This window comes from Gopherus flavomarginatus, chromosome 5, assembly GCF_025201925.1.
Source record: "Gopherus flavomarginatus isolate rGopFla2 chromosome 5, rGopFla2.mat.asm, whole genome shotgun sequence".
Taxonomy (NCBI): Eukaryota; Metazoa; Chordata; order Testudines; family Testudinidae; genus Gopherus; species Gopherus flavomarginatus.
This window is the reverse complement of record NC_066621.1, coordinates 41382409-41408021: the sequence shown is the minus strand read 5'-3', so window position 1 is coordinate 41408021 and position 25613 is coordinate 41382409. Positions and strand designations below refer to the sequence as shown.

General features: G+C 50.0%; 1 protein-coding gene and 1 pseudogene across 1 annotated transcript in view; one reads left to right on the top strand and one right to left on the bottom strand.

The window, feature by feature from the left end:
* Positions 1-25613, bottom strand: part of LOC127051008 (NACHT, LRR and PYD domains-containing protein 3-like) — a 572024-nt gene that overhangs the window by 283405 nt on the left and 263006 nt on the right. The window lies entirely within an intron of this gene.
* LOC127051019 (NACHT, LRR and PYD domains-containing protein 3-like) overlaps positions 21894-25613 on the top strand; it is a 111416-nt pseudogene continuing 107696 nt past the window's right edge.

Sequence of the window (25613 nt, the reverse complement as noted above, 5' to 3'; positions counted from 1 at the left end):
TGCACCGGCCAATCAGAAACCCGGCTGGTACATCGTAACTGGCTTAGCTGGAGGTCATAACAGGACCTGCCCTAGGGCTCGTCCTATTTTTCTGTTTCTTGTTTCAGGTTTGTTTGCAGCCGCATCAACTACATCCAATCCCCCTGGTGAACTGGATTCTGAGCTACACCCATCAAGAACTTCTAGCTGCTAATTCAGGCGATGGTTCTTCTATTCCCCCAAATCCCTATTGTATAGTATGCTCTAACCCCCTTTCCACTCCTAGGGAGATTCCTTTCTCTCTTAATTTTATCCCCATTGAAAATGTGTCTCGCGAGGAGCCTACCTCATGGTGTAATGAATCTGACTGGCCCTGGAGACACTTGTTTACATGTAATTTTACCCAATCAGACCGATTTAAGACCCCTAGCACCTCTATTTCAGTGTATAATCTTAGCCCTCCTGTCAGTCCTTGTTTTATGTTTTTGGGTCCTGACTCTCTCCGTTCCTGGGGAAGATATCCCAACTATTCTCATTTTTATATGCCCCCACCTCCTTGTCAATGGTGTGGTGAACAATACGATTGTGATGGTCAACACAATTGGCAGCGGCCAACTTTCCCTAACTGGTATTGCCAGGCATTTAAGTCTACCTTAGCCATTCTTAATCAGTTTAATGTCCCTGTTACTGTTTTTAATGCCACGTCATGGTTGTCCTCTTTCAACCTCGTATTCTCTACTACTGAAAGACAAACGGTTGGTCTCAGGGCGGTTGATTGGGCGCACCGTTACTGGGTCACAGTTGTGCACGACCCTATAGCAGTAAGCAAAGGGAACATGCCCCCGATCACTTCTGGCCTGCATTCCCCTTCAGGAATTTATTGGCTATGTGGTCATGGCATTGCCCACAGTCATCTCCATTTCCCCAAGGGCATCTGCACCCTTGGACAAGTTTTCATTAAAGGAGGAGGCGTCTTTCACAGATCTCCCCCCGTGTTCGGTCCACAAAAGCGTGAATTCATATGGTGGACACACTTAAAATCTGCCACTGAAACCCTCTTTTGGGGTTATGTACAGTTTAATCCCCTTAGTTATGCCTTTACTCTCAACCAGCTTCGCAATCTTTCAGTAAATTTAGAGACACTTACTAATCTCACAGCTCTTGGATTTCAACAGGTTGATAATTCCCTCACTGTGCTAGCTGAATATGCTGAGCAGAATCGCCTCATGCTACAAACCCTGCTACACCAGGACCTTTGTGAAGCCTTAGAAAATCTCAACTCTTGCTTCAAGGGGCAGTGTTGCCTTCGCTTGCGTCCTGGATGGAACAACATCTCTGCCATCACCCAGCAGTTATCATCTCTGGCTGTTCGCATCCGCAAGGAGCGCCAATCCTGGGACTGGTGGCAAACCACTTTATCAGGCTAGGGACTTGAACAATGGGCACAATCCTTTAAATATTGGTTAATTGCTGCAGCAGTTGTTATTATTGTTTTTTGTTTAAGTCTTGCATGTACCAAGGCCTTGGTTGTTAAAGCTGTATCTTTACTTCCTATTCAGGCTACGTACTCTGCCTTCTAGTCAGCTGATGACCAGTCGGACACCGAGACCCCTGTCTAAATTTTCTCCTTGTTTTTGTCCTTTCCCTAGGCTCGCCCCCTTTCCTAGGCGTGAGCTGACCCTTTCGTGATGGACCGCCAATCGGCCACGGGGGCATGTCGCAGCCCAAAGGTCTCTATTCTATCATGGTGTCCGTATGGCTAATTGTCAGTCATCTAAAGGTCACACTGGTACCATGTGCAACACCGTGGTGCTGTGTGCTATCTTAAGGTGCAGTGTGCAACATTATAGTGCCGTGTGCATTTTCCCGCTCTTTTTGCCTGATCATCTAGGGGTCAGGCTAGTGCTGTGTGCATAATACCGGCGGGCCGTAAGCAAAGGCATCCAATCTGACCAATCGTAGTTTAGTTCAAACGGTCAGATTAGGGTCGTGTGCAAAACCATGCTAACGTGCTGGCTGCAGCTTCTAGTAGCTTCTAGTGTGCTGAGTGCAGATTCTATCTACATAGAGGGCGCCAGCTCGGAACCTGGAAGGTGAAGGAGCTAGGGGCCAATCAGATTTTGACAAGTGTAAAAGAGCCTTCGAATAAAACCATGCCTCGTGCCAGAATCTGCAGGAGTATCCACATACTGACTGAAGGACCTGATCAACCCTTCAGCCAGGGGTCTCCTCCAGATATAACCGGCTCGGGACATGACATTTATCTTTTCCAAATTACCTTCTACGGATTCGGTATGCTTCTGGTGTCTGTACTGCTGGTCAGCTGTGCCTGGAATACGGTACTTGCTTTCTAATTTTCTGTAAATACTCTGTGCTTTGCTTAGCCTCTTCTCTTTTTCCCTCTCTTATTTGGTACAGAATTGTATATATTGTTGTTATTTGGTGTGATGTTGTGCATATACGGTATATAAAAGCTGAATTGTTGTATTAACTGCTATTGAAGTTAGTTGGTGTGTTTTATAGTATTTGGTTAATGTGTGCACAGTTCATTTAATTTAGTGTATTTATTTAACTTTTTAGGAAGCAGTTAATTTTGGATTACTTGGTCCTTGTTAATGGATGTAAATAGATTGCTTCAAGTTGTATAAATGTTCTTGTTCTAATAGTACTAGTAGTTGGTAAAAGTGCTCCTTCCCAGCCCAAGTTGTGATTTTTTTTCCCTGTTAATAAACAGCCACGTGGTGTTTTGAATTTTCAATTTGTCTTGTTTTAATTTTCCTCTCTCAATTAAAAGTTCACTCGAACCCGCATTAGGGTTGGACAGATGTAATGTGGGAACCTCTTGACCAAATGAGTCCAAGTTTGAACCACAAAGTCTAATTTGGACCTTCTACTACGCTAGCAATTTCCAGGCTTAGCTAATTACACAGGGGGATTTTAAAGCACTTTCAAAACAGCTGTTCATGACAACTGCAACAGAACCACTCTCTCTCCCCCCCCCCCACCTGTAATTCAAAAGTGGCTTCAGGGAGAGTCCTAGGCCCGGTCTACTACACTACAAGTTTATATCAAATTTAGCAGCATTAAATCGCATTAACCCTGCACCTGTCCACACAATAAAGCCCTTTATATTGATATAATGGGCTCTTAATATCAATATCTGTACTCCTCTTCGACGAGGGGAGTAGCGCTGAAATCAGTATTGCCTTTTCGGATTAGGGTTAGTGTGGCCGCAATTCGACAGTATTGGCCTCCGGGCTATTCCACAGTGCACCATTGTGACCGCTCTGGACAGCAATCTGAACTCGGATGCACTGGCCAGGTAGACAGGAAAAGTCCCGCAAACTTTTGAATTTCATTTCCTGTTTGCCCAGCATGGAGTGCCGATCAGCACAGGTGACCATGCAGTCCGAGAATCAAAAAAGAGCTCCAGCATGGACCGTACGGGAGATACTGGATCTGATCTCTGTATGGGGAGATGAAAATATTCTATCAGAACTCCATTCCAAAAGACGAAATGCCAAAGCATTTGAAAAAATCTCCAAAGCTATGATGGACAGAGGCCACAACAGAGACTCAACACAGTGCTGCATTAAACTTTAGGAGCTGAGACAAGCGTAATGGAAAGCCAAAGAATCAAATGGACACTCACAGAGGGAGGGAGGAGGGGACTGAGGACTGTAGCTATCCCACAGTTCCCACGCTCTCCAAAAACCATTTGCATTCTTGGCTGAGCTCCCAAAGCCTGAAGGGTCAAAAACATTGTGGTGGGTGGTTCAGGGTATATGTCGTCAGCTCCCCCCACCCCCCCACCCCCCTGTGAAAGAAAAGGGGAAACAAATCATTTCTCGTCTTTTTTCAATGTCACTGTATGTCTACTGCAGGGGTCGGCAACCTTTCAGAAGTGCTGTGCCAAGTCTTCATTTATTCACTCTAATTTAAGGTTTTGTGGGTGCCAGTAATACATTTTAACATTTTTAGAAGGTCTCTTTCTAAAGTCTATAATATATAACTAAACTATTGTTGTATGTAAAGTAAATAAGGTTTTTAAAATGTTTAAGAAGCTTCATTTAAAATTAAATTAAAATGCAGAGCCCCCCAGACTGGTGGCCAGGACCCTGGCAGCGTGAGTGCCACTGAAAATCAGCTCGCGTGCTGCCTTTGGCACACGTGCCATAGGTTTCCTACCCCTGGTCTACTGGATGCTGCTGGCAGATGCGGTGCTGCAGCGCTACACAGCAACATTCCCTTCCCTTCCCGATGGCAGATGGTGCAATATGATTGATATCCGTCATCATCATCCCATGAGTGCTCCTGGCTGGCCTTGGTGAGGTCGGCCGGGGGCGCCTGGGCAAAAATGGAAATGACTCCCGGTCATTCTCTTCTTTAAGCTTTGTCTATTGGAGATTCACTCCTGCCTGGAATATCATAGCAGCTGGAGGCTGCCCTCCCCTCCCCCCTTTGATCTCTGCTTGCAGAGGCAATAAAGTCAGTGTTGTTTCTTATTCATGCATTCTTTATTACTTCATCACACAAATGGGAGGATAACTGCCACGGTAGCCCAGGAGGTGTGGAGGAGGAGGGAAGCAACAGGTGGCGTTGTTGCACGGGCACCCCCTAGAATGGCATGCAGCTCATCATTTCTGCAGGATGTCTGGGGCTCTGACCCGGAGCAGCTGTTTTCCTCGCTGGTTCTTTAGTAGGCTTTCCTGATATTCTAGGCAGGACTGACTGTACCTTTAGACAAAACATAAAGAAGGGAATGACCTGGGGAGTCATTCCCATTTTTGGCCATGTGCCCCGAGCCGACCTCACCGAGGCCAGCCAGGAGCACCCATGACAGCAGCAGACGGTACAGTATGACTGGTAACCGTCATTATCAACTTGCAAGGCAGCAGACGCTACAGTAACCATCTCTGCTAACTTGCAACGGCAAGGAGATGCTGCTGTGTAGTACTGCAGTACCGCGTCTATCAGCACCATCCAGTAGACATACGGTGACAGTGAAAAAAGGCTGAACAGGCTCCATGGTTACCGTGCTGTGGCGTCTGCCCGGGCAATCCAGGGAAAAGGGCACGAAATGATTGTCTGCTGATGCTTTCATGGAGGGAGGATTAACTGACGACATTTACCCAGAATCACCCATGACTCTGTTTTTGCCCCATCATGCATTGGGATCTCAACCCAGAATTCCAATGGGCGGGGGAGACTGCGGGAACTATGGGATAGCTACCCACAGTGCAACACTCCAGAAATCGACGCTAGCCTTGGTACATGGATGCACACCACCGAATTAATGTGCTTAGTGCGGACGCATGCACTCGACTTTATACAATCTGTTTCCAAAAACCGGTTTCTGTTACATCGGAATAATCATGTAGTGTAGACATACCCCTAAGCTAGTTCACACACTGTGAGTGTGGATGAAGATCCATTACACTGTGAGTGGCACCTCTGCAGCTTTCTCCTACAGTACAGTCTTATAAAAAGAGTTGAAAACAATGCTGAAGGGAGAGATGTTTTAGGGAGAGTCCCAGGACTACTGGTGAAGTTATTGGACATAAAATCTGAGCCTCCAGTGCATGTGGATGTGGATTTTCATAGGCTCTGTCTGCCTCCAGGTGCTTGGAATGACAGTAATGCCTGGCTGAGGTGTAACTAGCAATGAGAGTGCCGAGAAGGTGTCACTCATCTGTTTTCAAATGCTCCTCATCTCTCATCCTTCTCTGGGGAATACGTAGAACATCTTATGTCTGCTTTTAACAGGTTTCCGTTTTCTGAAGAAGTGTATATTTGTTTCCCTCTATACGAAAGACAGCTTACCTTAGTAGCCATCAACAGGGCATCTATGTGTGCCCACGTACTGGCCAGCGGACAAGCATCCACCACTGATTTTTGGCAGCATTTCAGCGGCGACACCTCTGGATGACGCTGCTTGTTGACAGCATTTCAGCAGCGATGCCTATTGACATTGCCACTTCTCGGCGGCATTTGGGCGGATGCTCATCCATTGCCATGGTCCTCCTTGACTCATTGTCTGGCACCAGCCAGGCAAAAAAGGTTGGGGACCACTGATCTAGACCATCTCTGACAGGTGTTTGTCTAACCTGTTTTTAAAAATCTCCAATGATGGAGATTCCACAACCTCCCTAGGCAATTTATTCCAGTGGTTAACTAACCTGACAGGAAGTTTTCCCTAATGTTCAACCATTACGTTGCTCTGGCAATGAGGGATGAGGAATCACCCCCAAAAGGTGGAAGAGGAGAAGATCTGTTCTCCCAAGGCTGGGAGGATTATGGCCACCTCTCCCAAGAGGAAACCTAGGGTAGTGGTCATCAGTGACTTCCTTCAGAAAGGGACAGAGGCACCCATCTGTCAGTCTGACGTGGCATCTCGGGAGGCATGAGGCCTGCCGGGGCCTGTATCTGAGATGTTATGAAGGGATTGTTGAGGATCATCTGTCCCTTTGACTACTACCCCATGCTACTCATCCATGTGGGCACTAATGATACTATGAGTTAGGATGTTGAGCCCATCAGAAGTGACTACAAGGATCTGGGAGTAAGTGAAGGAGTTGGTGACACAGGTGGTACGCTCCTTCCGGCAAAGGGTAGGGTAGAGACAGATGCATCCTGGATGTGCATGCATGACTGTGTATAGAAGGTTGCCAGGAGAACTTCGACTTCCTTGACCATGGGATCCTGTTCCAGGAAGAAGGACTGTTGAACAGAAACGGGATCCACCTACCAAGGAAAGGAAGAGTATCTTTGGATACAGACTGGCTAACCTAGTGAGGCAGGCTTTAAATTAGGTTCCATGAGGTTAGGAGACAAAAGTCCACAAGTAAGTCAAAAACATGGAGACCTGGGAGAAGGGTCAAAATCTGGGGGGGAGCATGGGCAATTATACCAGGAACAAAGGAGAGACTAGAGTATTCTACGGCTTTCTGGGACCTCTGAGACTTCTGCAACCAGCAGGTGCAACTGACCTCAGCCACACCATCTCCTTCCAGCCCCTGCAAGAGCGGCGGTCCTGGGCCATCCCCCACCAGCAGAAGCGGCAACAGTCCTGGGCTGTCCTCCACCAGCAGTGGCTGCCGCAGTCCCAGGCCACCCCGTCCAGTAGCATCGGTGATGGTCCTGGGCCAGCAGCATTGGTGATGGTCCTGGGCTAGTGAAGCTGTCCCCTGCCAGTAGCGTCAGTGGGAGTCCTGAGTTGGCAGGGCTATCTTCTGCACCAGCCAGCACCAGCGGGCACCCTGGAGGTCCTCTTCCAGAGCAGCAGCTGTGCCCCTGACGCCTCCAAGAACACCAACAATTTAGTCAGCAATATATAGTACAAGTCATGGACAGGTCACAGGGCCATGAATTTTTGTTTATTGCCCATGACGTGTCCGTGACTTTTACTAAAAATGCCCATGACTAAATCTTAGCCTCTCCTGTGAGGAATGATTGAAAACATTGGGTTTGTTTAGTCTGGAGAAGAAGAAAGTAAAAGGAGATTTAACAGTTTTCAAGTACATAAAAGGTTGTTACAAGGAGGAGGGAGAAAAATTGTTCTCCTTAACTGCAGGGTAGGGCAAGAAGCAATGTACTTAAATGGCAGCAAGAGCAGTTTAGGTTGGACATTAGGAAACACTTCTCAACTGTCAGGGTGGTTAAGCACTGGAACAAACTGCCTAGGGAGGTTATGAAAACTCTGTTAGTGGACATTTTTAAGGACAGGTTAGACAGACGCCTGTCAGAAATGGTCTGGTCCTTAGCCCTGTCTGGAGAGTAGGGCACTGGCGTAGATGACCTTCCAGTCATACACCTGAGGTCCCTTCCAGTCATACAATTCTATGACTAAAGAAGACAAAATACTTTCTTGTTTTATTCTCCTTCCTCCCCATGAAGATTTGTTTTGCATTCCATCAGCTTCCATCAGCTGAGCTGGGAAAGCAGGAATAAAAATCCTTCATAAGAAATAACTTTATTGCTATGCTGCCTGCACTCTGGGGGTGAGGTTTCTAGGAATAAGTAAGAGATCCCCATCTTCTTAGCCTGGGTTAGCCCTAAAGGAGATATAGAGTTTGCATATTAAAAAAGCTTCTGTTCTATGCAGAGCTTGCCTGAAACACAGAGCAATGCTGACATGTGGGAGGCAGCTCCCAGGTGCCATTATAGGCATTGGCTCCATGGGTGCTCAGGGACTCAAGCACCCACAGAAAAAAATAGGTGGTGCTCAGCACCCACCAGCCATAGCAGTTCCAAGCCCTAGGACTGGCCACCAATCACTTGCCAGGGTGGGCCCCGTTGGGGAGGCCGGGGGGGACATCCACCAGGAGAAATAAAATCAGTGACTGTGGCTGCCAGGATGCTGGGGGTCATCCCTCCCCCAGCCATGCTGAGCTGAGAGCCCTGCTGCTCCTTCCCCCTTGCAAGGCAGCCTCACGGTCCATTCTCTGTTCCTTTCTCATGGGCTCCTCCTGCCCTCCCTGGGTTGTGTGGTGGAGAGTCCAACTCTCTGATTAGATGGCAGTTGAATATCTTCAAAAGCTGCAGTTATTCTGCTGAGACAGCCACCAAAGGAGCTAATTATGCAGTTTCTGTGCTCGTGTGTCCTTATGAGCATCTGAGTCCCATCAACAGCACCATGAAAGTTAAGAAACATGGTGGGCAGTAAGTTGAGTGCAGCACATTCGTAGGGCTGAAGTGTTGACACTGGAGGAGGAGGGTTACTTTGACTTTGATCTGTGCACTGCAGTGTGGGTGCCAGAGTCCTAGGTTCAAACACAGGTCAAAAAAACTTTAACCCCATGTTGAAATGAAGAGTAGATGCTTAAGCTCAGGGTTTCCAGACACAGGTCAGGTGACTCAAGTCCCACTAATCCTAGGCTTCAGAGTGGTCGCCATGTTTGCCTGTATCAGCAAAAAGAATGAGGAGTACTTGTGGCACTTTAGAGACTAACACATGTATTTGAGAATAAGCTTCTGTGGGCTAAAACCCACTTCATTGGATGCCTGCAGCGGAAAATACAGTAGGTAGATATATATACACAGAGAACATGAAAAAATGGGTGTTTGAATATCAACTATAACGAGAGTAATCAGTTAAGGTGGGCTATTATTAGCAAGAAGGAAAAAAACTTTTGTAGTGATAATCACGTAAGCAGAGTCAGGATAAGCTCTACACTGACATCTGGTGGAAAGAATTTCAGAGAGTGTATTTGCATAGGCACGCCTACCCTATCCCAGACTCCCAAGCTGTGGGACTGCTTGGTGACAAATTGCTCACCCTCAGTTGGGTGGTACTGGCTAGACATGGGACATGGGTTCCAAAACCCAGAGAAGAGAGAGAGAGAGAGAGAGGGAGAGGGAGAGGGAGAGGGAAGGGCTGGGGACAGGTATTTGTGCCTGGTGGTGCAGTCTCCTTGTGGAGCCAGAAGCACCAGTTGCACCTCCCTCTCTCCACTGTGGAATGTCAGAGTTGATTTTTTTATTCCCTTAAGAATTTAAATACAGGTTACTGAGCTGAAATCACTTTGGGCTAATGGTGCACTCGCACTGGGGCTCCCCCACTAAGAGCTGAGATCACTAAGAGTTGAAATCACTAAAGAGCTGAAATAACTGAGCTGAGAGCACTGAGTACTGTGCTAACTAGTGGGGAAGCCTGAAGATATGCTGTGGAACAGAGCGGCTGGTGGAGTGGAGCAGTTGTGGGGACGGCTGGAGCGGATCACGGGACAGCTGGTGGCAGCAGAGCGGCTGACAGAGCGGAGTAGCTGTGGGACGGGTGGAGCGGCCCACAGAGCGAGCGGAGCCGAGCAGTTTGCAGAGAGAACTGGAGCAGCTCATGGAGCAGAGCAGCTGGTGGAGCGGAGCAGTTTCTGAGGACGGCTGGAGGAGCAGCGTGAAGCGGCTGGTAAAGCAGAGCAGTTCGTGGAGAAGGCGGAAGCAGAACCCACGGAGAGGCAGGGCAGTTGGCCCCGGACCACGTAAGGTGCCCCTTTCTATCCAGGCTGGGGGGGAGGGACCTCTACAGATAAACTCTCAAACTCTGGGGTGGCATTGACCAGAGACTTTTGGGTTGTTGGACTTTGGGGTGATTGGACTTAAAACCCTAAGAGGAAAAAGGACAGTGCCAAACGTACTTGGAGGTGGGTTTTTGTTTATGGTTTGTGTTATAACCCTGTTTGTGGTGTTTCTCCAATGGGATGCCGCATTAATTCCTTCCTTTATTAAAAAGATTTTGCTACACTCAGACTCCGTGCTTGCAAGAGGGGAAGTATTGCCTCCTAGAGGCGCCCAGGGGGGTGTGGTATGTGAGTGTCCCAGGTCACTGGGTGGGGCCTCGAGCCGGTTATACATTGTGTTACTGAAACGGAACCCCTGGATACTGAACCCGGCCCTTGTTGCTGCCAACTCAGAGGGGCAGAAGGGTTACAATCAGGATGTCCCATTTCCAACAGTTGACCAGAAGGTGTGAATAACAGTGTGTGTGTGGGGGGAAATAAGCATGGGGAAATCGTTTTACTTTGTGAAATGACCCATCCATTCCCAGTCTTTTCAAAAATCCATTACAATCTACATATCACACAGACTATGCTGACAGATTGTGCCACGCATTCTCAAAGAAACTGTGGAATCACCTGATCAACATCCTATACAGCAATAGGGGCGGCTCTAGGCATTTCGCCGCCCCAAGCACGGCAGGCAGGCTGTGTTCGGCGGCTTGCCTGCGGAGGGTCCACTGGTCCCGCGGCTTTGGCTGTCCTCCCACAATCGTACCTGTGGGAGGTCCGCCGAAGCCGCGGGACCAACGGACCTTCCACAGGCACGCCTGTGGGAGGTCCACCGAAGCCACGGACCAGCGGACTTCCCGCAGGCAAGCCGCCGAAGGTAGCCTGCCTGCTGCCCTTGAGGCAATGGCAGAGCGTCCCCCGCGACTTGCTGCCCCAAGCACGCGCTTGGTGTGCTGGGGCTTGGAGCCGCCGCTGTACAGCAAATGGAAAGATTAAGAATGAGCTTTCAAAACTGGATACTCTCATAAAAAACCAACCTTCCACACGAACTTCCTTATGGCTGGACTTACAAAAACTAGACAAGCCATTTACAACATGCACTTCCCTTCTCTACAAAGGAAATAGGACACTAAACTATCTAAACTACTACATGCCACAAGGGACCACAACAGTTAACTCACCAACAATATTGTTAATCGATCCAGCTGTACTCTTAGCCCAGCAGAAAAATCTGTCCTATCTCGGGGCCGCTCCTTCTGCCTCACCACGCCTACGAACATGATACAGTTCTGTCATGACCTAATCTCCTATTTTTGACATCTCTGACTCAAGGTATATTTAGCAAACACAGCATCTCAGTGTGGTTGTCTGTGGCCAGGCAGGAGGGACCCCGCTCAGATGGTGATGGTGGTCTTGTCCACAGCAATAAGCACTGGAGCTGGGGCCCCTCACTCCCCTTGCCTCCTTTCCCTACACCCTCCAGTGTTTGTCCTTCCCTGCTCTCATTATGGTGGGGGACACAGCAGGAGAGACCCCTCAAGCAGACCCCACTTCCCCTCCTCTACCTGGCCCCACGTTCACCCCCCCCCCACAACTCTACCTCAGCCGTCACTGCCGAACCACCTGCTACCATCCCCACTGGAGCATCGGCAGTGGCAAGTACCAGCAAGACCTCCACTGCTGCCACATCCCTTGCCCCATCTGATTCTGGGGGAGCATCCCCACCACCTGGCGGGAAAGGCCAGGGAAGGAAGGAGGGTAAGGGCCTCACTAAAAAGACCAGACCCTCCAAGATGGACTGCCCCCACTGCCACAGTTCCTCCCCGCTGCTCCTTCCACCAGCTCTGTGGGTGCCCCCCACCCACTGCTATGTCATCTCTCCCGACCACAGCCTCCACTACCATCTATAGCAGCCCGGGCCCCTTCCCCACCTTGACCAGAGGCACAGCATCCGTTGCCTCCTGGTGCCCGCCTCGTCCCACATGGAAACCTACGTGCGGGCGTTGGCGAGGGTGGTGGGGCCCATGGCCATCGTGGCAGCCTCCAGATTGTACGGGAGGGTGGTCTTCTTTCATAGCGTTGGAGGCTGCCACCCAGGAGGCAGTGGAGAAGGGCCTGAGGGTGGGGCTGTTCATCCCTCTGGAGCCGTTGGAAGACCTGGGCATCCAGTTAGTCCTGACCACCATCTCTCCCTTCCTGCCTAATGCTGCCCTGCTGCCCGTCCTTTCTACTCTGAAGAGACCAATCTCTGCTATCAGCGCTCTGCCACTGGGCTGCAAAGACCCCGCCCTCTGTCACATCCTCTCGTTCTGCTGGCAAGTGCAACTTCAACTGCCACCAGCAGCATGCGTTGGAGAGGCACTCTAGGGGTCCTTCCTGGTCCCCTACCATGGGGCCTACTGCTAAGTGCATTATTCTACAGGGGAGGCCTGGTTCTACCTCTGCCGGGTGATGGGACATGTCCGGAGGGACTGCCCCTTGGCCTGGCACAGAGGAGCGTCCGGGACCCCTGAGCCCTGGCAGGGTGCCGGGCCTGTCATCATTAGTGACCTTGCTGCCCAGTGCCCAGACCTGCCCCTCCTCCTTGCCAGTCCACCACTGCTCCCACTCGAGCCCACGGGGTACCTCCCCAAGCATGCCCAGATGAGCGGGTGAGCCCTGCCTCTGCTGCTTGCAGTCTGGTGGGGCCTGTGGAGGAGGGTGTGGCAGGGATACTGCCGTGCATAGGAGAGGGCCTGCCCAGGGGATATCTTCCCTCCCTTGTGCTGCCCCACCATTGCCTCCCTGAGCCATCACCCCTGCCCCGCAACCTGACCCCTGTAGCCAGTCCCCTGATAATGCCATGGAGGGCTGGACCCTAGTGCGGGGGAAGCTGGGCGAGCAGAAGGCTTCAGCTCTTCTCCTTCCATCTGATGCAGAGGCTCCCTGGAAGACGAGGAAGGGGACTACCAACACCGAGCTTTCCACCCTGCCCCCTGGCAACTCCCATTCAGTGATGTCAGCTGGGGGCAACATAGCAGCACAGGAGGATAACACTGCTCCTCCTCCAGAGTCCCTTCCCATAGAGGCCCCTGATGAAGCCCCTCCTGCCCCCTTACCATCTGAAGCCCCTGCAAGCCCCAAGGTAAGCATCACTTCGGGCCCTGGTGGGGAGAACCCCAGAGTGGTGGAACATGATCTCTCCTTTATCTACAAGGAGATCAAGGCCCTGGATCTGACCTCGGTCACCCAGGGGTAGGACGACTCTCTGCCAGCGGGCCTCAATCTGGGAGACCTCACCCCAGCCTCCCTTTCCCTGTGCTCTGCCCCCCAAAGCATTACTTCTGCTCCCTCCTCCAAGGAGCCCCTGGACTCTTGCACAAACCCAGCCGCGGATGGCATCTCCCTAGTGGCTGGCGAGCTTATTGAGGTGACAGCCAGTGCCATGCAGCCAGGACTTGACTCACCAGGGGAATTCCTCGTAGTTGCGGGGAGCTGACCTCCTTCCTGGGTGAGGGTCCTATCGTTGATTCTCCACTTATGGATTCTGTGGCCATACCACCTGCCTTAGAGCACGAGCCCAGCCACTGAGGACCCCAGTTCTGCTATCGCTCCTTTCCCTGTTCTTATTCCTGCCCCCCAGCCCTGCCTCTATTTATGATCCCTGCCCTGCCCCTGAAGTCAACCCCGTCCCTATCCCCTCCACCTCCCATGATACTATTGCCGCCCCTGGGGTGTCTCCTGCCCCTTTCCAGAGGATGACCCCCAGCGAGCAGCTTTTGTGTTTCCCTGTCCTGACCCACTAGGGGCTGCTATCTTCTGTCCCCTGCCCCCCACTGAACGGGGGATCAAAGCGGGCCACGTGGTGCTGGCCCATCGGGCGCCACGTCAGGGGTCTGCTTCCTGCCTGCCTGTCTCGGTGGGCCATGAGGTTTTGACAGGGACCCCACCGGGGGAAAGCCATAGATCGGTGATTCCCCCCATATGCTGAGAGAGGAGCTGCAGAAGTTTCTCGAGGACGTCCATAGCTCCTTCAACAAGGTACAGCTGGTACTCCAGCGAGGGGGGAATTTTCATCAGATCCTCCTGGCTGCCAGGGCTCCCGTGGGGGAGGGTAGAAGGATTGGGAAGCAGACCGCTGCAGTCTACCAGCAGGTCTGTGGCTTATGTGACTCCTTGCTCACTTATGGGGTAGGTAAAGGTTTGCTGCGCGGCCCAGTGGGGGTCCCCTGCCGGTGAGGATCCCCCCCAGCCCTCCTCATGGTCCTTGTCATCTTTGCTACATTGAACACCCAGGGCTGTAGGTTGAGTCTCTGCAGGTGCCAAGTGCTCTCCTTCCTTCGGGAGGGGGGCTACTCTGTGATTTTCCTGCAGGAAACCCATACGGGTCCAGCTGCCAAAGCTAGCTGGCGGCTGGAGTAGGGAGACAGGGTCTATTTTAGCCACTTCACAGTTCATATGGCCGAAGTGATGACCCTGTTCTCTCCTGACCTACAGCCCGAGGTGCTGGGGGTTGCCGAGGCTGTGCTGGGTTGTCTGCTTCAGGTCCGCATGGAGGGGCTTGTGGTCAATTTCATCAACGTTTATGCCCTGACATCAGGCCTGGAGCGGTTGCATTTCTATCAGCAGGTATCTTCCTTCCTCAGCTCCTTAGATCCTTCCGAGTGCCTGGACCTGGGTGGGGAGTTTAACACCAGCCTCGAGGAGCGGGATCGCTCGGGGACCAAGCAGTGCCCGGCTGCCATGGATGTCCTCTGGGAGATCATCGAACATCACTCTCTGGTGGATGTCTGGCACAACCACTGCCCAGATGACGTTCTGACGTTCACCTTTGTCCGGGTGGAGGCCCATCGGTTGTGTCACTCTCAGTAGGACCACATCTACTTGTCACGTTTCCACCTTTCACGGGGCCACTCCTCCAGCATTTGGCCAGCCTCATTTTCAGATCACCATCTTGCCACCATGACGGTCTCTCTCTGAGCGGAGAGGCCGGGGTCGGCCTATTGGCACTTCAATAACAGTTTGTTGGAGGATCTGGGCTTTGTGGCATCCTTCCGGGAGTTTTGGCTGGCCTGGCGAGGGCAGAGGTGCACCTTTCCCTCAGCGCGGCGGTGGTGGGACTTGGGGAAGGTGCGCGCCCAGCTCTTCTGCCATGACTACACCTGGGACACCAGCCTATGGAGGGATGCCGCAATAGAGCAGTTGGAACTGGAGGTCTTAGAGCTGGAGACGTGTCTGGCTGCCAGCCCCGAGGATCCATCCCTCCGCGGAGCGTGCTGGGAGAAGCGGGAGGCGCTCCAGGCCCTCAAGGACCATTGGGCCTGGGGTGCCTTTGTTCGATCCCACATCTGCCTCCTTCATGAGATGTATTACGGCTCCCGCTTCTTCTACACTCTGGAGAAAAAGAGTGAGGCCAAGAAGCATGTCACCTGCCTCCTGGCAGAGGACGGCTTCCCCGGTGGAGATGTGCAGCAGGGCCAAGGCCTTCTACGTGAGCCTTTTCTCCCTGGATCCAACTGATCCTAACACTTGCAGAGTGCTCTGGGACGGACTCCTGATGGTCATTGTGGGAGATTGTGACCGGCTAGAGCTGCTTTCACTCTGGCCAAGTTCTCGGAAGCCCTCTGCTGTATGCCCACCAACAAATCTCCAGATATGGATAGGCTGACTGTGGAGTTCTACTGTGTGCTCTGGGACGTCCTCGGCCCAGACCTGGTCACCATCTGGGATGAATCCTTGCAGAGCAGGGTCCTCCCTCTTTCATGCAGGTGAGCCATGCTTGCCTTATTGCCGAAGAAGGGGGACCTCCATGGCTTACGGAATTGGCCTCCCATCTCACTCCTTAGCATGGACTACAAAGTCACAATGAAGGCCATCTCCCTGCAGCTAGAGTCCATGGTCCACCGAGACCAGACCTACACTGTTCCAGACTGCACCATCTTTGATAACCTCTATCTGGTCCGGGACCTCTTGGAGCTTAGGTGTAGGGATGGTCTGTCGTTCGTCCTCCTGTCCATGGATCAGGAGAAGGCGTTTGACAGGGTGGACCATGGGTACCTCCTGAGACTCTGTGAACATTTGTGGGTTTTCTGCAGGTGCTGTACACTTCTGAAGTGTCTGGTCAGGCTCAACTGGACCCTGACCGAGCCGGTCAGATTCAGGCAAAGAGTACAGCAGGGATGTCCCCTCTCGGGCCAGCTGTACACTCTGGTGATCGAGCCCTTCCTCTGTCTCCTTCGCTGGAGGCTGATGGGGTTGGTGCTCCGAGAGCTGGTGCTGCAGCTGGTCCTGTTAGCGTACACTGATGACGTGCTCCTCATGGTCCAGGACCTGGGTGACTTGGCGCGGATTGAGGCTTGCCAGGCCATTTACTCGGCAGCCTCCTCTGCCCGGGACAACTGGATCAAGAGCTCTGGCCTGATGGTCAGGGACGAGTGGCAGGTGAGCTCCCTCCCACCCATGCTTCAGGCCATCTGGTGGAGAGAGGATCTGCTGCACTATTTCGGCATTTACATTTCTGCCACACATCCATCTCTGCTGGAGAACTGGCACAGTTTAGAGGGCAGGGTGATGGAGTGCTCCGGAAATGGACAGGACTACTCCGGTTCCTTTCCCTCTGAGGGAGGATACTGGTGCTCAATCTATTAGTTCTGTCTATGTTCTGGTACTAGCTCAACACCCTGGTCCTGACCCCGGGCTTCCTGGCCAACCTCCAGTTGGTGATTCTGAAGTTCTTTTGGCCAAGAGTGCATTGGGTCTCTGCAGGGGTCCTCCACCTGCCCCTGGAGGGGGGAGGGCAGGGCCTGAAGTTCTTACACACTCAGGTCCATGTCTTCCGCCTCCAGGCCCTGCAGAGGCTCCTGTATGATGCAGATAGTCCGGCATGGAGAGTACTGGAGCAAGCCTTTCTGCGCCGCTTCCGAGGGCTCCGATACAACCAGCAGCTCCTTTATCTCCATCCAAAAGGTCTTCCACAAGACCTCTCTGGGCTGCTGGTCTTCTACCAGGACCTCCTCCGGACCTGGAAATTGCTCTCAGCAATGAGGTCCATGGCAGCCACTGAGGGGGCAGATCTCCTAGCAGAGCCCCTGCTATGCAACCCTCAGCTTCGTGTGCAGGTGGTGGAGTCCCTCGTGATGCGCCAGAGGTTGGTCCTGGCAGAAGTCACCGGAGTCGGAGATGTCTTGACTATGACTTGGGAGGCTGGCTGGATCCCCAGGCCTCGAACTCCCCAGTGTGTACTTCAGGAGGTGATAGGCACTTTACTGCTCACTGCTCGGGCCTACCTCAACTGGGTCCTGCGCGAGGGCACGACCCGCCCACCCTCCACCCCGGGCCCTTCAGACCTTTTTGTCTTGCTCCTGCCCTGTGGACCAAACTATGCCCCCAGCCCCTTCACCGTGAGCCAGCTGCATGACTTTCAGCCAGTTCGTTTCCGGACCGCACAAAGGAAACATCTATACACGCTTATGCTGCACACCCTTCACTTCCTCACCCTTGTGTCCCACCCCAACACAAAGTGCCACCTCTAGAGAGAGAGGAGCCCTGGTGAGCCAGCCTATACTCTGCTCTGGTCCTGAGACCCACCGGTGATATCAGTTGGTGGCTCCTTCACGGGGCTGTGAACATGGGCATGTACTTGGCATGGTTTACCCCCGTCCCGGACACCTGCCCCTTCTGCAGCATAAGGGAGACCCTGGCGCACATGTATCTGGAATGTGCCAGGTTGCAACCCCTATTCCAGCTGCTCTTGGATATATTATTACGTTTTTGGTTGCACTTTTCCTCTCACCTGTTCATATATGCGCTCCCCATCCGTGGCCCCACAAAGTCACGGGACCTCCTTGTCAACCTTCTTCTAGCCCTGGCCAAAATGGCCATCCACAAAACTAGGGAGAGGAGGTTGGCTGATGGGATTTCCTGCAACTGTGGGGCCTATTTCCGCTCCTTTGTCCATTCACACATCCGGGCAAAGTTCCTCTGGGTGGCTTCTGTGAGCTCCCTTGACGCCTTCGAGGAGCAGTGGGCACTGTCTGGGGCTCTCTGCTCAGTGTACCCATCAGGTTCCCTTCATTTAGCCCTGTGTTTCTGTTCTTTCATTAGCTGTCCCCCACAATTATTTGGTATCACAGACCTGCAGATCCTCCCCTTAGGCTGGGGGGAGGTCCTTTAGCAGTAGGCAGGCAAAGCCCGCCCACTTCCTGGATACGAACGGGATCACTCTCCTGTAGCCATCCGGCCTGATGCCATCATAGTCCATAAAAATATTTAAGTATGTCCCTTCCAATGTCCATGGAGGGGCAGAACCAATGGCCTATTGAAAAATGGGGGTGATCAAGGGTGATGTATATAGGGCATGGGGTATTTTGCTGGGAATGTACACAATACTAGGGGACACAATTACTCCAGCACATGACCAAGTTACACATATCCATATGCTGCCATTGGAACTATGGTGCACACATGCATCAGTGGAACTCATTGCTGTAAATAATCAAACTGGCACATATTACCTAATTCCATACCAAGTAGTCAAGCTGACTTAAACAGTGCTCCATTTCTCTGTGAATATCCAGTGGACTCATAATATGGACAAAAACACATGAACACTGTAGGGACAGCTCGCTGCAACTGCCAACAACAGGACACATTTAAAGTAAATTCTCCAGAATGGCATTAAAAAGATCTTAACTCTGTCTAAGGAGGAGAAGCAGTGTTTTTGGTGGTGTCCTGGATGTTGGACTATGTTACAATGGTCAGGGCTCTCCATGTTACTGATAATTGTTATGGCTGTTGGCCTATTATTGAATATACTAATCCTGCAATGTACACTGCGGCAGTTAAAGGGGGCACATACTCACAAAGCACAACCGCTAATGGTAACATATAAATAATATACCAAGTCCTCCACTGAAGTGTAACAGATAACATGGACCCAACCTTTTTGGGCCCATCACTGTGGGAAGTCTGACACACAAACTGGAATATACATGCAGTATGGGCATACGAGGGAAGGTGCAGGACACTATATTGCACCGGGGGCAGTGGGGCAAATGGAGCACTGACCCATTCCATCTTGATCCATGGCCCTATCAGGAAATGTGCCATCATATGTCCCATGCTTCTCCCAGGATACATGGGCAGGTGGAACATAGAAGAAAAAGAAAAGGAGGTGGAATGTTGGTAGCCTATTTGTTAGATTGAGAGAGAATTTGGGTTTTGACCTTTTGATACTCTTATATCTTATACTAATATGTGCCAACAAAGACACTATGTATTACATCTGCCCACAAGCAGATGGGGTGAAAAGTGATAAGAGATGGAGTAAAAAGTGCTACAGGGTATGATGGAGTTTAAAAGATGAGCATACACTGGAAGGCTGCCTGGTTTTTCTCTGAAGCCGAAGTCAAGCAACCAGTTAGGAGGGGCAAGGGAGAATGGGGGGCAGGCATAAGAAACACTAAAAGCCAAAGAAAAGCCTGGCTTTGGCCAGAACATGACCTCACTCCTTACCCCTCCCATGGAATACAGAAGAGGTGGGATGAAGACCCCAGATTCACAAGCCTCCAAAAGGGAACATGACCATAAGTTGAAGAGGTGGAATAAGGGGCGTGTACTTCAGGTATATTTGGGCCTGCTAAGAAAGTGGAGGTGGGAATGGGGACACAGGCTCTGCAGGGTCAGAGCTGGGGAATGGGGACATGGGTAAAGTCTCTGTGGCATCAGAGCTGGGAACAGAACACTGGGAAACTGACTGCTGACGTGTAGAGCTATTGCTTGCTAAGGAGCTAACCCCAGTAAACATTGTGTTGCCTGCACTTTGGACTTCTGGTCTTCTGCTTTCACTTTTAAAAATAAGACCAATGAGAACAGAAGGTTGTGTGGACACAGGGGGTGGTATGTAGATGTTTGCAAGCCCACCAGTTATTCTGGACAGCAACGTCAATGCATTAGCTCAAATTTAAGAGTGTTTTTTCCTCCACAGGGGACAGGGCTAGTTCTAACAGTGACTGCTTTTGAAGAGACAGGAAACGTAGGGGCCACATGCAAAAGTTAAACTATGCTGTGATCATAGCAGATTGCAGGGAACCAGTGTCCTCTATTTCTGGATGGAAAAAAATCTCAAATTCTGCCTAAATAAGATCTCTCCAGTGCCTCAAGGTGAGTCCACAGTGCATGATATTTGTATTGAGCTAAGATCATATTACAATCAGTCGAGTTTTACAGAGAAAGCCAGAATCTTCACTGCAGATAGACAAAGGAATATATGGGTGTAGCAAGCTCTCTGTTCCCTCCTGAAATGGATGGTGTATGTTTGCAGCTTTATATAGTTGTATAGTTTGTTTATATATGTGTGTTAAAGTCAGCAGGGAGAATAACATATTCCATTTGCTCTGCTTCCAAAATGTCTTGAAAGATCTCTGGAGCTGTGTTAGAAGAAGAAAGTAACTGAGGTGCAGCAGCCAGGGTAGGAGCTGTAATGGTATGAAGCGCAAAATGTTCTTCTCTGCTTCCCCAAGTGAAGGGATGACTGAACCAGCCATTCAAGCCCTAGGTGTGAAGCAGGGAGGAGCGCCTGCATATTCCATCTTCCTCTTCCTTCCCTTCACCGAGCTGGAGTGGGAACAGTCATGAATGATGAGAGAAATAGTCCCTCTCCGTGATATTCACCAAACTTACCAGGCTGCCTGTAATGCCTCCCTTTTGGAGGAATGTTTTCAGGGACTGGGGACAACAATGGAATGTACATATACATTTTGCCTTACTAAGGCCTCCATGATTGGCTCCCTAGTTAGTTCTTTTAGCTTTGTGTTTTGCAGATGAAGTAATTTATGTTTAGAGTGGCCTGATTTGCAAAATTATCTCTTCAGCTTTCTCTTCGCACATGTGATAGATCTGTCTGTTCCACATTCCACTGTGTTAAACATTGTGCATCTGAGAATTGGTAGAGTTTGTAAACTGGCCCCTATAATGCTTACAATATGGCCACTGTAATCTCACAAAATAAACCTTGTCAGATTTTGCTTCAGTCTAGTGAAGGGAAAAAAGCAAAAATATTTCCAACAATTTAAGCTTCCTCATCAAGAAATGTTACCTAAAGGAAAAGTAGAATATGTCTATTTTATTTTCCCTAGAAGCAGAAAATTCTGAAAGCTCCCTCAGAAGGTCTTTCCTTCATTTTCTTCACTAGTGCAGCAGGCACAATATCAAATGAACGTCTTGAATATCAAATTATTCTACTCTTAAACAGAAAGAGTTAATTAACTCACAAACTGACCTGTGCTAGGGTGGCAGAGTGTCCAAGTGATCTCTATATAAAGGATGCAGAAATATTAGCAGTAAGTGAAAGAGCTGGGAGGGGAACTCATGGATTTTGGTTTTGCAGTTTAGTGTACTGTCCATGAGGCTACAGAACAAAGATTTCTCATTTTGCTTCCTAAACCTGTGAGACAGCTGCAGCTTTTCACAACATCACAATATGGACTAAAGCTGGGGCCAAAATCACACCATTCACAATACATTAATGAGTTTGCAACTCTAGTTGTTTTCTCCCTTCCAGCCTTTCCTGTAAAGTGCTAGTTTTTCATTCTGAAAGAGGCCATGGTGGGGAGATGGTTCCTGTTTTTCTTACCACTTCCCCAGCAAAAGTCTTCCCTGTGACACCCCTGACAAACGGCTTCCCAAGTTTTCACTTAAAACCCCCCTCAAAAAACAATGAGAATAGAAGGCTGTGTGTGTGCCAGGGATCGTGCCTGGCTACCTGCAGGCCCACCAGTTATTATGGACACCTGCTGTCACTACATAATTAACCTTAGTTTCAATTTAAGAATGTTTTTCCCCATCTGGGAAAAGGGCAGGGCTAACACTGCTTTTGAAGAGACAGGAAATGCAGGGGCCACATGCAAAAGTGAAACTATGCTCTGATCACAGCAGATTGCAGAGAACAGCTGGCCTCCATTTCTGAATGGAAAAAGAAATACCTGAAACTCAGTCTAAACAAGCTCTTTCCAGTGCCTCATGGTGAGTTCACAATACATGATATTTTTAGTGAGCTAAGATCATATTACAGGTAATCAGATTATATGGAGAAAGCCAGAATCTTCAGTGCAGATAGACAAAGGAATATATGGGTGTAGCAAGCTCTCTGCTCCCTCCCCGAAACAGAGGGCGTATGTTTGCAGGTTCATATATTTGTATAGTTTGTTTATATATTTGTATTAAAGCCAGAAGGGAGAATAATGGATTCCATTTGCTCTAGTTCCAAAATGTCTTGAAAGAGCTCAGTGGTTTGAGCATTGGCCTACTAAACCCAGGGTTGTGAGTTCAATTCTTAAGGGGACTACTTAGGGATATGGGGCAAAAATCAGTACTTGGTTCTGCTAGTGAAGGCAGGGGGCTGGACTTGATGATTTTCAAGGTCCCTTCCAGTTCTAGGAGATTGGTATATCTCCTATGATGATTTCTGGAGCTGTGTTAGAAGAAGTAAAAGAACATAACTGCAGTGGGGGTAGGAGCTGTAATGGTGTGAAATGTTCTTTTCTGCTTCCACAAGTGAAGGGATGACTGAAACAGATGCCCCAGCCCTGGACTGCAAATCTGTGTGTGGTTTGGTTTTCTCACCACTTTTCATAACTGTTACTGCCCCTATTGTACCACTTCCTTCTTTCTCATTTTGATCCTGGCTTCTTTGTACTGGTGGTTCAGATGTGGGTTGGTTTGTAGCTCTGTGCAGAATTCTATTTAAGGACAAATATGTCTATGCTGGCTCTACCTGGTCTGGGCAGTGTTATTGTTGTGAGGTCTCAGCCCCTGTATGGCTGGATGTTCTCAGGGCCGTGTATCCAGTGGGAGATTGTGACTCAGGGGAAGCATGATGTAAAACAACTCTGTGGGTGCAGAGGGGAGCCAGGAAAAGCCACAAAACCAGCAAGGGAGGCTGGTTTGGCCCTGTGTGATGTTATCTGATTAAAATATCACCCTGTAGATCATTGTTGCTACCACTGTTACATAATGACCACAAATCTTATATAATGTGTGTCAGGTAAGGTGTCATTGGAAAGGTTATGATTTGCTGAATGTGATTATGCTATTTGTATGCATGTATCATGTTTGTATCTGAAGTTATGAGTATTGGCTCTATACCTGTATTTCTTATAAATTAACTCTGTCATTGCATAGTTCTCATTTTAAGAGCTCATTCAGTTCCTTCCAAAAGCATCAGCAATAAAACAGCTATATCCCTGCATTTTGTTCAAGGCTATAGAAATAGGCCTCAGGGTACTCAGCATGTGGTCAACATTTCTCTTAAGCCTGATGTTGGGAACTTTGGGTGTGACAGTGCCATCTATTTTGTCATGATTTTGTTCACAATCTGTCGTCAGCTTAGGCCAGTTCTTGATAGAGTGCTCAAAACAGTCCACTACTGAGTCCCAACACACCTCTTGTGGGAGAGTTAGCTTGGTTCCTCCCACTTTTTTCAGAGCAACTGCTGCAAATTTACAGAAGTATTCTGTAATTTCAACAACATTAGCCTTTATTTCTGGAACACTGAAGTGTTTGCTAGGAAGTGCATCAAATGAGCACTGCAACCGTATGTTATTGGCTTGGGACTTTCTAAATTTTATAGCTCTATTCTAACCTAATGGGATACCCCACTTATCATTTACATATCCTCCTAACAAGTCTTTAAAGTTTGGCCATGGGTCATGTCAGTGAATTAGTTAACTCTTTCTGGCCCTGCGTCACCTTTCAATGAGATATTATATTATTCTCATATAACATCACACCATGGTTTGATCAACTAATGTGCTTTAAAATGCTAAATAATCTGGAAATTCAGGCCCCAGTTAACCCAAGTTGAGCTCTCCAAATGAGTGGATGCTTTTGAAAATTTCAGCCTTAATCTCCATGCCTCAGTTCCTCCGCTGTAAAGTGGGGGTAACAATAACCCCACACAGAGATGTTGTGAAGATAAATCCATCTGTGGTTGTTAATTGCTCAGTAAGGTGACAGCACCCTAGAAAGGCCCTTGGAGAAATTAATAATTCTGTGTTCAGTGCAGAGGTTGCCTGTTGTATGTGGAACAACACCTGGGGCCACACATTGAATCAGGAGGGTGAAAAGAAATGTTGACTCACTATCCTCTCAGTGAATGAGGTGGGGTCCTGTGGGAAAATGGTTTGTGACGAAAGACTGTATCATAGTGCAGACACACAAGGGGGCAAACTCAGCCTTTTGACTGCATGACTTTGTAACATAACTATTTTAACGTAGGGTTTATTTGTTTGATGTATGGCAGTGTACTCCCAATTATCTGAATAGCATGGGAGACACAGAGATTATTTGGAATTATCAGGAATTCAGATAACTGAGAGGCCAGGGCGTGGCCCTACTTGCTCACTCCCGGGACAGCAGGACTGCAGAGGGCTCCTTGTGCTGTTACAGGCCTAGTGACATCTGATGCCTGCAGGCACAAGGTGCAGGGAAGGCTGCAGTCCTGGCAGGGCAGAGAAGAGTCCTGGCCGGTGTTCTCTGCTCTGCATCTCTAGGACCACAGCCTCTCTTCTTCTCCTTGCACCTGGAGGGATCAGGTGTCAATGATCCTGTGGCAGCGCAGGGAGCTCCCTGCAGCTTTGCTGTCATGGTCCCACTCACTCATGACAATGGGTCTGCAGAGGGCTACCTGCAGTGCCACGGAGCTGGTGACACCCACTCCCCTGCAGGCAGAAGGTCTCTGCACTATTACCTGAATCTCTGAGATACATGCTGCAGAGGGGATGTATCTCAGGCTGGGGACAAGGAAGAAATTTGGATAGTTCTGTGGTTCAGATGACAGGATTTTGTATAAATGGGAGTATATGGTACATGTATAAGAGCCATTCCTGAAGGAGGTGTCCTGGGGAGTCTGTCTGGGCTGGAGTTGTGAGTACAGGCTAACGGACACAATAGGAGACCAAGCAGAGTGAGGACCCATCACATCCACCTCACCATATTCACAGGGGCGACTCTAGGTATTTTGCCACCCCAAGCACGGCAGGCAGGCTGCCTTCGGTGGCGTGCCTGCTGAGGGTCCGCTGGTCCTGTGGCTTCGGAGGACCTCCGGGAGGTCCGTCAAAGCCGCGGGACCAGTGGACCCTCCGCAGGCACACCTGCGGGAGGTCTGCCGAAGCTGCGGGACCAGCGGACTCTGTGCAGGCAAGCCGCCGAAGGCAGCCTGCCTGCCGCCCTCATGGCACCGGCGGAGCGCCCCCCCATGGCTTGCCGCCCCAAGCACGCGCTTGGCGTGCTGGGCCATGGAGCCGCCCCTGCATATTCAACAGGTGAGGTCTCTGCAACAGTGGTTATATTAGTCACTCTGCCCAGAGTTTTTATACAAAGAAATCCAGGCCTCCTCTGAAGCCCCTCATGTGGGGAGCTATGTACAGTCGACCTCCTGGCATTCTTCCCGGCCCCTCCATCTCTTTCCTTGGACAGATCCTTAGCTGGTATAAATAAGGATGGTTCCACTGACGTCAGCAGAGCTGTGTTGACTTACCCTAGGGGAGGATCAAGCCCCAGCTCTCAACCAGGCAGAAACCCCCCCCCCCCATTCTGGGACCCTTCCTAAGCGGAGTGGGACCTATGGATTTATTGTCAGCATTCTTTTCATTG